The sequence below is a fragment of the Trichomycterus rosablanca genome, chromosome 2 (assembly GCF_030014385.1).
Source record: "Trichomycterus rosablanca isolate fTriRos1 chromosome 2, fTriRos1.hap1, whole genome shotgun sequence".
In the NCBI taxonomy this organism is placed as follows: Eukaryota; Metazoa; Chordata; class Actinopteri; order Siluriformes; family Trichomycteridae; genus Trichomycterus; species Trichomycterus rosablanca.
This window is the reverse complement of record NC_085989.1, coordinates 58,160,675-58,175,341: the sequence shown is the minus strand read 5'-3', so window position 1 is coordinate 58,175,341 and position 14,667 is coordinate 58,160,675. Positions and strand designations below refer to the sequence as shown.

The following is a 14,667-nucleotide window of genomic DNA, read 5'->3' as shown; positions in this document are numbered from 1 at the left end:
ATCCCCCCCCAAACTGTCCTTCCACTTTTTAATAATGCGTTGCACAGTTCTTAACCCGATTTTAGTAGTTTTAGCTTCTGCTTAGATGTTTTCTCTGCTTGATGCCAATAATTTGACCCTTCTGAAACAGATGAACATCTTTTCCACGACCACAGGATGTGTCTTTCCACATGGTTGTTTAACAAATGAGAAGCTGCTCACTGCAGCTGAAACATAATCACCCATGCAGTAATTATCCAATGGGAGGCTCTTACCTATTTGCTTAGTTAAATCCAAGTGGTGAGCTTTTTTTTTTGGCCAGGCAGTGTATAAGTTGGTTTGACAAAGTGCTGACCAGATAGATACTGTGAAATGACGTTAAACGCTGTTCAGGTGTAAAATAAAACTCTAAAAACCTGTAAAATTGGACGCTGTTTAAATGTAGGATGCTAGGTGGTTGCCAAGGTGTAGTCATTGGTTGTCAAGGTTTTTTTAGGTGATTGCTAAGCTATAGCTAGATGGTAGCGATGGTAACATGTTGTTTTTAAAGAGCTGCTAGGCAGTTACTAAGATAATACCAAGTGGTTGCTAAGGTATTGCCAAAGGGATGCTATGATAGCAATTTGGTAGCAATATGAAAGGGAGTTTTTCCTTGCCACTGTTGCCCTCGGCTGCTCTGTAGGGTTTTTTTGTCTGTTGGTCCTGGATTCTGTAAAGTTGCTTTGAGACAATGTTCATTGTGAAAACGCTATATAAATAAGTCTGACTTGATAGCAATTAATTGCTAACGTGTTGTTGTTAAGCGGTTGCTGGGTGGTTACTAAGGTTTTGCTACACAGTTGTCAAGGTGTACTTTAGTTGCTAAGCTGTTGCTAGGTGATTGCTAAGCTGTTACTATGCCAATGTTTATAAAGTGGTTGGTTAGGTTGCCAAGGTATACTGAGTGGATCCTGAGGTGTTGCTGCTAGGTGTGCAATAGAATACAAGGTGTGGTTGCTAAAGTGTTCCTAGTCAGTTGCTATGGTAACAGGTTGATTGCTAAGGTGTTGTTAGGTATTTGCATGTATTTGACAGGGTGTAAACAGACTTGCTCAGAAAGGTGATTGTGTGTATGTGTAGGCAAGCATGTAGTTGCAGTATTTAGATAATAGGGGTATTTGGGGTTAATGGCTAATTTGCCACCAAGGAACAGCTTATTAACTCCTGAACACCTTGGCAGCCACACAACTACACCTTAACCACCTATAGATTACCTTAGCAACAACGCCGAATATTCTACTTCCATACCTTGGGAACCACCTAGCAACACCCTAGAAACCACTCGTAATAACGGCGTAGTAACTCCTTAACAACAACCTGTTACCATAACAACCATATAGCTTAGCTACCGCTTCATAAAAGAAAACCAGAACTACCCCAAATAGCAGTGAAATTGTTTCTATCCTGTGAATGCGCTGGTGGGTGCTGAGTTTTATTCTGTTCATTAAAACTTTCACCACACCGTCAGCACCGTTACGTTTTTCTCTCCGGTGTGAATGCGCTGGTGTATTTTGAGGTGACTCTGTTGACTAAACCTCTTCCGGCACTGTAAGCACTGGTAGGGTTTCTCTCCGGTATGAACGCGATGGTGTTTTTTAAGATTGTTCTGTGTATTAAAGCTCTTTCCACACTGCGAGCACTGATAGGGTTTCTCTCCGGTGTGAATGCGCAGGTGTATCTTGAGCTCACTCTGTCGATTAAAGCTCTTCCCACAGTGCGAGCACTGATGCGGCTTCTCTCCGGTGTGAATGCGCTGATGAGTGTTGAGATTATTCTGCTGATTGAAGCTCTTCCCGCAGTGCGAGCACAGGTAGGGTTTCTCTCCGGTGTGAATGCGCTGGTGGTTTCTGAGTTTGCTCTGCTCGTTGAAGCTCTTCTCGCACTCCGAGCACTGAAACGGTTTCTCTCCGGTGTGAATGCGCTGGTGTCTTCTGAGGGTGCTCTGTTGATTGAAACTTTTTCCACACTGGGGGCACTGATAGGGTTTCTCTCCGGTGTGAATGCGCTGGTGCACTTTGAGAGCGCTCAGGAAACTAAAGATCTTTCCACAATGTGAGCAGATGTTACTCTCTTTCTGTGTATGACTGAGAGAGGTGTTAATGCTGACAGTACCAGAGGACGTTTGCTGATTACTGGAGCTTCTGGTGGGCGTCGGATCCTCATGTTCAGTCTCAGATTTCACCAGCGCATCATCATATTCATCACTGTGATTGTGGAGGAGATTTTGGGTTGTAGAGGAACGTGGACACGAGGAATCGATGTTCAGTTCTGAAGCAGAAAATAATAAAACACATTTATAACATTATCACATCACTTGTAGTCGCTGTTCAAGATAAATAAATGAGTTTACCGAGTTCATCTTCATCTTCAGGTTCTTCCTTCTTCACAGGCTTCATCTGGAAACCTTCACAGTCTTGGTCCTCTTCCTCAGAGGTGAGGTGCTCCACAGGGATTATGGATCCTTCACCTGAAATTACATCAATATGTGAAGAGGAATCTCAACAACTGGAGGGAATGTAAGGTTGTGGGTTCGATTTTCCACTGTCTGACCCTTCAGCGGGTCCTGGGTCGACCCCGGGGCCTCCTCCCAGTCGGCCGTGCCTGATATACACTATATTGCCAAAAGTATTCGCTCGTCTGCCTTCACACACATATGCACTTGAGTGACTCCCATTCTTAATCCACAGGGTTTAATATGATGTCGCCACCCTTTGCAGCTATAACAGCTTCAACTCCTCTGGGAAGGCTTTCCACAAAGTTTAGGAGTGTGTTTCTTCCAGAAGCGCATTTGTGAGGTCAGACACTGATGTTGGACGAGAAGGCCTGGCTCACAGTCTCCGCTCTAATTCATCCCAAAGGTGTTCTATCAGGTTGAAGTCAGGACTCTGTGCAGGCCAGTCAAACTGGCTCATCCACGTCTTTATGGACCTTGTGGTTTGTGCACTGGTATGCAGTCATGTTGGAACAGGAAGGGACCTTCCCCAAACTGTTCCCACAAAGTTGGGAGCATGAAATCGTCCTAAATCTCTTGGTATGCTGAAACATTAAGAGTTCCTTTCACTGGAACTGAGAAAGCACTCCTGAAAAACACCCCCACACCATAATCCCCCCTCCACCACACTTTACACTCGGCACAATACAGTCAGACAAGTACCGTTCTCCTGGCGACCGCCAAACCCAGACTCGTCCATCGGATCTCCAGTGAACACGTCTTTACTGCTCTAGAGTCCAGTGGCGGAGTGCTTTACACCACTGCTTGGTGATGTAAGGCTTGGATGCAGCTGCTCGGCCATGGAAACCCGTTCCATGAAGCTCTACACACTGTTCCTGAGCTCATCTGAAGGCCACATGAAGTTTGGAGGTCTGTAGTGATGGACTCTGCAGAAAGTTGGTGACCTCTGCGCACTATGTTCCTCAGCATCCGCTGACCCGCTCTGTCATTTTACGTGGTAACACTTGGTGGCTGAGTCGCTGTCGTTCCCAATCGCTTCCACTTTGTTATAATAGCACTAACGGTCGACTGTGGAATATTTAGTAGTGAGGAAATTTCACCACTGGACTTGTTGTACAGGTGGCATCACGGTACCACGCTGGAATTCACCGAGCTCCTGAGAGCGACCCATTCTTTCACTAATGTGTGTAGAAGCAGTCTGCATGCCGAGGTGCTCGGTTTTATACACCTGTGGCCATGGAAGTGATTGGAACACCTGAATTCAATGATCTGGAAGGGGGAGTGAATACTTACCTCCAAAGGGAAGTATGCCCAGCAACCCGCCGGAGGAAGCTCATTTCAGGTTTCATTATATAATGTGAAAATAAAACAAATAGTAGAGCGGGCTACAGTCTCAGGATTGAAATTGGAAACCACACTGTAGTGTATCACACTGTACTGTACCATACTGTAGTGGAAAAGTGGCATCATGCTCCACATTTACTTACAGTAGTAACTTTCATCTTCATCCTCTTCCTTTATTATTATTTTTTTCAGAAATCCGTCATTTTCTAGATCCACAGGGGCGTCGTGTCCCTCTTCTTCTGACTGCATTTTTAAATGTCTAATAGATGGACAGATAAATAGACAGATTTCTCAATCAGGGGGAATTCAGGTGATACAGAAGCAACACAATAAATCCATCTAGGTATAAACACTCCACATATTTACACACAGTATAACAGCAGAAGTGCAGAAGACATCACACCTTCATCCTAAACACAAACATTCAGTGGGGTGTGCATGGGTTACTCTTTTAGACTGTTTTAACTGGCTGTTGTTTATGCTGTATGCTGATCATTATTGAGAATACATTGTACTTCACTGATACAAAAGATGAACTAGGAGTGCTGGCAAATCATCAAAGGGACTACTGTGAATGTATTGTTGTGTGTTTGACTTTTTCTTAAGAACATATGACAACACATCTGCACATATTTCAAGAAATTACATCCAACAGACCAGTGGTCCTAACAAAGCAGATCTTAAAAGATGTCTGTTTTCGTAGATTTGGGTATGTGAGACTGGTATAAGTGGATTTTTAAATACCATGTCCACTCACTGTCCACTCTATTAGACACTCCTACCTAGTTGCTCCACCTTGTAGATGTACAGTCAGAGACAATCGCTCATCTTCTAGACCAGGGGTATTCAACTAAAATGTAAAGAGGTCCAGTTACAGAAAATTTCTTGAAGCAAAGGTCCGGAATGTTTAATTATATATATATATATATATATATATATATATATATATATAACATATATATTGATATATATTATATATAAATAGCCTAGTAGTTGTATCAACATCTGCATGTGATCAATAACTGACTGTCAAATCAGATGTCTGTTTGTTTATTAGGATTTTAACGTCGTGTTTTACACTTTGGTTACATCATGACAGGAACGGTAGTTACTCATTACACAAGATTCATCAGGTCACAAGTTTATATCGAATACAGTCATGGACAATTTAGTATCTCCAATTCACCTCACTTGCACGTCTTTGTACTGTGGGAGGAAACCAGAGAACATGCAAACTCCACACAGAGAGGACCCGGGCCGCCCCACCTTATCGAACCTTTCTCTTATCAAATTAAGAGAAAATAAAAATAAATTGTGCTCCAGTGGGGAGTAAGAACAGAGATGAGTCTCTCCATCACGGATTAAATGCTGTATTTTCGCTGTACACGTTTCTTTTTTGGAGAGCGCTATTTGTCTCCTGTCTCACTCGTCTTTTTCTCAACTTTCTCCTGCACAGTCGTCTGTATCTCTCCCTTCGTTTTTTCTACGTTCGATATCTTTCTTTTTCTTTCCACCGTCTTTCCACATGTAACTCGCCTCTAACTCTCTCATCTGTCTGCACTGTAGAGTCGCAGTGTTTACCGGCTGGAATGCACAGATTTGATTGGCTGAGTGGTGTCACGTGATTGGTCTGTGCGTTTTCTCATCCGCTAAACCGCTACCGTAAAGATTACAAAAGCTGCGCCGGTTAAAATAGAAGCGCTCCGTCAGGTTTCAAATCATAACTTTCTGTTTTGGCTGTAGGTCCGGGTCCGTATGGGACAGCTTCTGGGTCCGGATCCGGACCGCGGTCCGCCTGTTAGTGACCTCTGTTCTAGACCTTCATCAGTGGTCACATGATGCTGCCCACGGGGCGCTGTTGGCTGAATATTTTTGGTTGGTGGATGATTCTCAGTCCAGCAGTGACAGTGAGGTGTTTAGATCCACTCATACCAGCACAACACACACTAACACAGTAAACACACCCCCGCTCAGGTAAACACTTGGCATCCCGCCAGCCTAGGGTGTTCCTTATTTCCAGTTCTGAAAGTTGGCAACCCTATTTTAATGTTATGGCTGATCGGTGTAAGTAACTTATCATTTTACATTCGACCACTTAAACCTAATAAAACTCTAAAAACAAAATGTAAATAAGGCCAAAAGAACTCGATCTGTTTCTATAAGATGGTTAGATTTAATAATAAAGAAACTCCGAATCAGTTTCGATTAGTTGATTCATTTCCATGAGTCGGTTCAAATTAATCGGTTCAGCAACACAGAAATGTGTGATGCTAACGGTTAGCGGAGCAGCTAGCGGTTTGTGTGTTTAAATAAGAAGAGTTAAAGCTCCTCAAATCCTCACAGTGATGTTTTATTATAAAATCTAGTTTTATTAATAATCAGAATGTCATTCATATTTAAAGCGTGATAAATAAATAAATCTATATTTTACTTACAGATGATTCACTTTAGTATAAACACAGAGGCGGATGAAGCTTCTTCTCCTTCTTGGTTGAACTGAGCTGGTGGATCTACAGGGTTCAGGTTTATTAGCGCCTCTACTGGACTGCAGTGTGAGAACTGATATCAACACATTCATTCACTAATGATGGATGAATGAATTAATGAATAAACAGACAGACATGTAGTTTAAGAAAGAAACGATAGGCACATTAAAACCACCTCCTTGTTTCTACACTCACTGTCCATTTTATCAGCTCCACTTACCATATAGAAGCACTTTGTAGTTCTACAATTACTGACTGTAGTCCATCTGTTTCTCTACATGCTTTGTTACCCCTTTTCATGCTGTTCTTCAATGGTCAGGACCCCCACAGAACAGGTATTATTTACGTGGTGGACGATTCTCAGCACTGCAGTGACACTGACATGGTGGTGGTGTGTTAGTGTGTGTTGTGCTGGTATGAGTGGATCTAAACACCTCACTGTCACTGCTGGACTGAGAATCGTCCACCAACCAAAAATATCCAGCCAACAGCGCACCGTGGGCAGCGTCCTGTGTCCACTGATGAAGGTCTAGAAGATGACCAACTCAAACAGCAGCAATCGTCTCAGACTTTACATCTACAAGGTGGACCGACTAGGTAGGAGTGTCTAATAGAGTGGACAGTGAGTGGACACGGTGTTTAAAACCTCCACTCATACCAGCACAACACACACTAACACACCAGCACCATGTCAGTGTCATTGCAGTGCTGAGAATCATCCACCACCTAAATAATACCTGCTCTGTGGGGTCCTGACCATTGAAGAACAGGGTGAAAGGGGGGTAACAAAGCATGTAGAGAAACAGATGGACTACAGTCAGTAATTGTAGAACTACAAAGTGCTTCTATATGGTAAGTGGAGTGTAGAAACAAGGAGGTGGTTTTAATGTTATGGCTGATCGGTGTATATTAAGAGGATTTATGAGCAGCAATATGGTTTCAGCAATTCACTTCTCAGCTCCCTTCTCACAATATGACTCTCATCCCTCCCCTGCACACGCCCAAACAAACTCCATCTCTACTCGTCTCCAAAACTCCCTACCTGTGCTATCTCTGTCATGAGAACTGCAGCATCTTCATCTCTGCCAACCCTGCCCATCTCAGCCATTTACACCATCCATGCATCATTTATCATTCTAAACTGCTGTACATTCTTCCTGGCTCTGTTCCTCGTTCTGGACGGTCCTTCCTTGGTGTTTAACTTCTCGTATAGCTTGCTCATTTCTTCCATTCTCTGTCCAGATGCCACAACAAGTACCTTCCTGGCTGATTCTCTTACCACGTTTGCTGTCAGTGTCCAGTTGTCCAGCTCCACTTCAACACAACCCAATGTCTGTGTCACATATTTGAATTTCACACCAGTCCTCTTCCTCACGCTCTTCCTCGTCTTAATCTCCAAGGACGTCCTAGAGACCACCACCCAATGCACCGAACAGTTTCAATTCACCGCCAGTGTGCCTAGCCTTACACCCCTTCCTTATTACCCAGTGTTTATTTTTAATCAGTAGTTTTCTATTGAATCTGCACTACATGAACTCAACAAATTATTTACATTTATTAAAGATAAACAACGTCTTCATTTATTTCCATCATGTTATTTCATGATAAACCTGCGACATAACCGATGTATATAACAATGAGAACATGCAAAATCAGTGTACCACAAAATATTATACAATTGTAGAAGAAAGAAACCTTTATATTAAGGATGAACTAAAGTTTAAGCACATTTTTAAAAGTGAAAACAAGGGAACTCGTACACATAGAGCTTTAAAGTTAAGTTGCTGGAGGAGCCGAACAAAACAATTGCACCAATATACAGCGGTACCTTGTAACTCAACGTCCCCTAAACTCAAAATCTTTGAAACTCAACACCCTTCGTCAACAAATTTGTACCTTAAACTCGACGTGTGTGTGACAGTCACTCTGTTGAGCGCTCGGCTTGAGCGGTAAAACCTCACCAGTGTGTGAACATGAGCTGAATCTGCATCAGTGTGGAATAAGCGTCAGATCCAGGGTTACAGCTCCACATGTATCTGTGTTTATCTGGATTCTCCTCCCTGTTTCACTTTTAAACTTGTGTTACAGCTCCAGCTTCTGAGAAATGGTGAGAATCAGAATCAGCTTCTCCCAGAGTCTAAAACGCTTCTGGTTGAAAATAAAGCTTAACGTGGATTAATGTAGTAAAAGAAGGAGACCGGAGCACTAAACTTCTCTTCATTATTACTGCTCATAAGTTTCTCCACTAATCACATTCCTCACTCACTGTTTTACTACAATAAGTCACGTTCTCGTGTGAATGCGCCGGTGCTGAATGGAATACGGTATTCCGAGATCAAGCATCTCCACCATTAAGGAGCATCAGGAAACAATAAAGAAGTAAAACTAAAGTGCAGTTTTGATTGTATTTTTATTGATGTGTAACTGCTAGTAATTGTATTTCAGTGTGTTTATATTATATTTGTATTATTTTCAGTGTTCAAGACTAAAATATCTGCAGCTCCACGGGACCATGGACGCATTAACAGGTTTCCCAAACATCCTTATGGAGAAAAATACCTCGAAACTCAACGTCTTTAAAACTCAACACCACTGCCAGAACCGACTGACGTTGAGTTTCAAGATATCGTCTTCAATAATAAAGATCAATAAGCACCCTACAGTCCATAAACTCTTAATGAAGACAAACTACAAACATGAACCCTCATCTCCACACCTCTGACCCACAGTCCTGTTTGGAAACGATAAACTAAACATGCTCACACACCCACTCAGTGGTGATTCTGATTCCACTCGTGTGTCTCTTGAGCCGTATCCACACCGAGAGAAGAACCGTCATAGTCTACTCTGTCCACACTAAGCAGAGAGGTGTTTTATCTCCGGTCTAAACACGCAGCTGAAATACGGTTTCTCTCCACTGTGAATGCGCTGGTGAGTGCTGAGGTTATTCTGTCGATTGAAACTCCTCCCACACTCTGAGCACTGATATGGTTTCTCTCCAGTGTGAATGAGCTGGTGTATTTTCAGATGACTCCGCTGATTAAAACTCTTACCGCACTGTGAGCACAGATACGGTTTCTCTCCGGTGTGAATGCGCTGGTGGATTTTTAGTTTACTCTGTTCATTAAAGCTCTTATCGCAGTGTGAGCACGGATATAGTTTTCCTTCAGTGTGAATGCGCTGGTGTCTATTTAAAGTACTCAGGTCAGTAAAACTCCTCCCACACTCTGAGCACTGAAAGGGTTTCTCTCCAGTGTGAATGAGCTGGTGTATTTTCAGATGATTCCGCTGATTAAATCTTTTCCCACACTGTAGGCATTGGTATGGTTTCTCTCCGGTGTGAATGCGCTGGTGTTTTTTAAGGTTATTCTGCTGATTAAAACACTTCCCACACTGTGAGCAGTAATACGGTTTCTCACCGGTGTGAATGCGCTGGTGATTTTTAAGTTTACTCAGCTCAATAAAACTCTTCCCACACTGTAAGCACTTATACGGTTTCTCTCTAGTGTGAGTGCGCTGGTGTCTTCTAAGAGCGCTCTTTTGATTAAAGCTCTTCCCACACTGTGAGCACTGATGCGGTTTCTCTCCAGTGTGAATGCGCTGGTGTATTTTCACATGACTCCGTTTATAAAAACTCTTCCCACACTGCGAGCACTGATACGGTTTCTCTCCAGTGTGAATGCGCTGGTGTATTTTGAGATGACACTGGAACCTAAAGCTCTTCCCACACTGTGAGCAGACGTTTCCTTCTTCCTGTGTGGGACTGAGAGAGGTGTTAATGCTGACAGGACCAGAGGACGTTTGCTGATTACTGGAGCTTCTGGTGGGCGTCAGATCCTCATGTTCAGTCTTAATCTTCACCAGAGTCTCATATTTATCATGGTTGCAGCTCTTGATGTGATTGTGGAGGTGATTTTGGGTTGTAGAGGAACGTGGACACGAGGAGCAGGAGAAATCCTTGTTCAGTTCTGAAGCAGGACAGAAATAAAGTGATCAACCCAGTCATGTACTGCATTAATATTATTATTAGTAGTAGCTGCTTAAGATAAAAATGAGTTTACCGAGTTCATCTTCATCTTCTTCCTTCTTCACAGGCTTCATCTGGAAACCACAATCTTGGTTCTCTGGAGTGAGTTGTTCCTCAGATGGCACGTGTTCCACAGGGATTAAGGATCCTTCACCTGAAATTCCATCAATATGTGAAGAAGAGACTCAACGCCTGAAGGAAATGTAAAGTACAGTACAGGTTCTAATCCATTATCTACATTCTCTTAGTATTTCCACAGATTAGTGAGCACTTCTAACTGGATGCTCTGGTAGATCCATAAACAAACTCCAGTTGGTTCAAAATGCAGCAGCTCGAGTGCTAACTAGAACTAGAACTAGAAAGTTGGATCATATCAGTCCTGTTCTATCATCTCTACACTGGCTGCCAGTTAAATTCTGCATTGATTACAAAATACTTTTACTAACTTATAAAGCGCTACATGGTCTGGCTCCACAGTATCTGAGTGAACTTATTAATCACTACAGCCCAGCGCGTCCACTTCGTTCACAAGGTTCTGGGTTACTTATAGTTCCTAGAATTAAAAAGACCACAGCTGGTGGAAGAGCATTTTCTTACAAAGCTCCACAACTCTGGAATAATCTTCCTGCCTCTGTCCGGGACTCGGACACATCTCAATGTTCAAGTCTAGACTGAAAACATACAGTATTTATTCACTCAGGCTGTTGATTCGTCTGTCCAAACTAGGGGTGTGTGGCTCCGGTCCTGGACGTCTGGGCAGACTGGTGCTCTCATGTCTGGTTTCTGACCCCTAGGACCGGAGCGGCCCACCCTGAGCTTGGGAGGTTATTGGTGATAGAAACGTGTGATGATCAGGGATGTTGGGTTGCTGTCGTTCTGCCTCTCTTATCCGATCACTCAGGTTTGATGATGGTGGGGGAGGTGGGCGCTGATGTCCTGTGAAAGCCTTCATGACCTTGTTACCTGCTCGCTCTGCCTTCTGTGTTCCCGCAGTCGGGGCAGTGATAGGGTTTCTCTTCGGTGTGAATGCGCTGGTGTCTTTTAAGATCATATTGTTAAATGAAACTCTTCCCACACTCTGAGCACTGATAGGGTTTCTCACCAGTGTCAATGCGCTGGTGGATTTTGAGATGAGTCTGTTGAGTGGAACTCTTTCCGCAGTCCAAACAGTGATAGGGTTTCTCTCCAGTGTGAATGCGCTGGTGTATTTTGAGATGACTGTGTTGATTGAACCTCTTCCCACAGTCTGAACCTTGTTACCTGCTCGTTCTCTCTTTTAGTTATGATGTAATCATTAGTGGGCGGAGTCTAAAGCTACTTTCTGTAAAACTGTATTTATAGAACTGTATTTTACTCTTAATGATTCACATTGTAACGACATCTTCTGTTGTTTTACCTCGAGGTGCTTCTGACATTAACCTGTTTACCCTCTCGAGGTTGTCGAGAAGGCCGTGACAACAATGCTGCTCCTACTAGATGTGACTGAATCCTGGCGTGTTTGCACCAGAAATGTCAAGAACTCACTACGGCTTTATCACAGACTGGACTGAATAATGAACTCCAATTGTTTACATTATTATTTTTTTGCTAGTTATAACTGTTAGTTCAATTTAATTTTGGTCTGGTTCCTCTCAAGGTTTCTTCCTGTATGTTTAAGGGAGTTTTTCCAGTTACTGTCGCCCTCGGTTTGCTCAATAGGGGTTGTTGGTCTGTTGGTCCTGGATTCTGTAAAGTTGCTTTGAGACAATGTCTATTGTAAGAAGCGCTATAAAAATTAATTTGACTTGACCTAACCCTACCTAAGTACACTATGCAGCCAAAAGTATGGATGGAAGTAAAGTATACAAGATAAATATGTGTATAAAGCAAGAGTACCAGACAGAAACAATAAAGTAATTAGAATAATGAGTACAATAAGTACAATAATATTATAATCCTCCTATGGAAACAGGTTTCATAGTGCAATTATAGAAAAAAACAAGAGGTAGACCAGGCTATGGACAATTCAGTATTGAGATTGAAAACCACACTGTACTGTACCACACTGTCTGGTGGAAAAGTAGCATCATGCTCCATGTTTACTTACAGAAGTAACTTTCATCTTCATCTTCTTCTGTTTTTATAGATTTCTTTTTGAATCCTTCATTCTGTAAATCCACAGGGGCGGCGTGTTCCTCTTCTGCTGACTGCATTATCAAACATCTGATACATGGAAACAGGTGCAGGGCAGAAATTACATTAGAAACTTTGATTTTAACCTTCCTTAACCTGGACCCCCACAGGACCACCACAGAGCAGGTATTATTTAGGTGGTGGATGATTCTCAGCACTGCAGTGACACTGACATGGTGGTGGTGTGTTAGTGTGTGTTGTGCTGGTATGAGTGGATCAGACACAGCAATGTTGATGGAGTTTTTAAACACCCCACTGTCACTGCTGGACTGAGAATCATTGTCTAGAACAGGGGTGGGCTCAAGTGCCACACTGGGTTTTAAAAATTGACAGATGGGCTGGGTGGGTGCAGGGTGGGGGTTTGGAACTAATATAAATTACATGTGAAAGTCATGTGAAATCTAATAAGTAAAGATTGCCCACCTACCTTATTCAGTTTCAGTGGGAACAGTGTTGTTGGGACCCTTTTTTGCCATTTAAACCTTTAATTTTGTGATTAAAGGATGAATTTTTGAATATAAATGAAATGCCAGACTGTGATTTTTTAATGCACTTTTATTATTTTTATCATTGTTTCTACTCGGTGTATCGCCGTCTAAACAAAACCAATCCAGCGTTTAAAGCAGCACATTCGACATGAGTTAATGGTTTATGTGTGACGTTTTAAACCAGCCGAGTGGTTAGATCACGCTGGGGTGATAGGCGACTCCAGAGGGGTAGTAAAGCTCAGTGCCATGGCAAATGTGACAAATAAATATCCGTGTGTAGACCAGACAGACTCGGCTTTAGCAAAGATCTGTAGTGTTTGGCGTGCGGCATCTAGTGGAATCAAATAAAACGCAGGTACTGCAGGAAAAAGTTGAAATTAATGTGATTTAGGACAATTTTGTAAATACTCAGCCGGCCGGATTAAATAGCCTAACTATGTGGCCCGCGGCCTGTAGTTTGCCCACCACTGGTCTAGAAGATGACCGACTCAAACAGCAGCAATAGATGAGCGATCGTCTCTGACTTTACATCTACAAGGTGGACCGACTAGGTAGGAGTGTCTAATAGAGTGGACAGTGAGTGGACACGGTGTTTAAAAACTCCACTCGTACCAGCACAACACACACTAACACACCAGCAGCATGTCAGTGTCACTGCAGTGCTGAGAATAATCCACCACCTAAATAATACCTGCTCTGTGGTGGTCCTGACCATTGAAGAACAGGGTGAAACAGATTAGTAATTGGACTACAGTCAGTAATTGTAGAACTACAAAGTGCTTCTATGTGGTAAGTGGAGCTGATAAAATGGACAGTGAGTGTAGAAACAAGGAGGTGGTTTTAATGTTATGGCTGATCGGTGTATGTGTTTCTATAAAACTGTTAGATTTAATAATGAATAAACTCCGTTTCGATAGATTCATTTTGCTAGCGATGCTTAAATGAATCGGTTCATCAGTACTGAATCATGTGTGATGCTAACAGTTAGCGGAGCAGCTAGCAGTGTGTGTTTAAATGAAAAGGGAGTTAAATATCCTAAAATCCTGACATTAATATTTTATTATGAACTCTAGTTTTGTTAATAATTGGAAGAAATAAATAAAGATTTTACTTACAGATGATTCACTTTAGTACAAACACATCGGCTGCAGCAGCTTCTTCTTGTTGTTGTTTGAATTGAGATGGTTGATCCACAACGTTCAGGTTTATTAGCGCCTCTACTGGACTGCAGTGAGTTGATATCAACACATCATTCACTGGATGGATGGACGGATGGATGGATGGATGGATGGATGGATGGATGGATGGATACCTGAGGGATATCCTGAGGGATATATTTTTTTAAACACCGTGTGCACACTATTAGACACTCTTACCTCAACAGCTCATTTGTTGCTGCACAGTTTAAGATGGTCTTCCTCTGGTCCTTCATCAGTGATCACAGGATGCAGCCCACAGGACACTGCTGGCTGGATATGTTCACTTCAGCAGTAACACTGAGGTGCAACACTGCTGTGTGTGTTGTGGCATCGACACAGTGCCGAGCCAGTATTTGCTTATTTTATTAAAAATGACTGATAAAAATCAGTGGGCTGGGAAAAGCGTTGGACACCACGCTTATGCTAATTGGCCCACAGCTGTAGTGGTTTTGATTCCTGAAGGATTCCACTACTAGACGTG

General features: G+C 42.6%; 1 pseudogene; it reads right to left on the bottom strand.

The window, feature by feature from the left end:
* Positions 1-14,667, bottom strand: part of LOC134302895 (uncharacterized) — a 657,104-nt pseudogene that overhangs the window by 540,988 nt on the left and 101,449 nt on the right.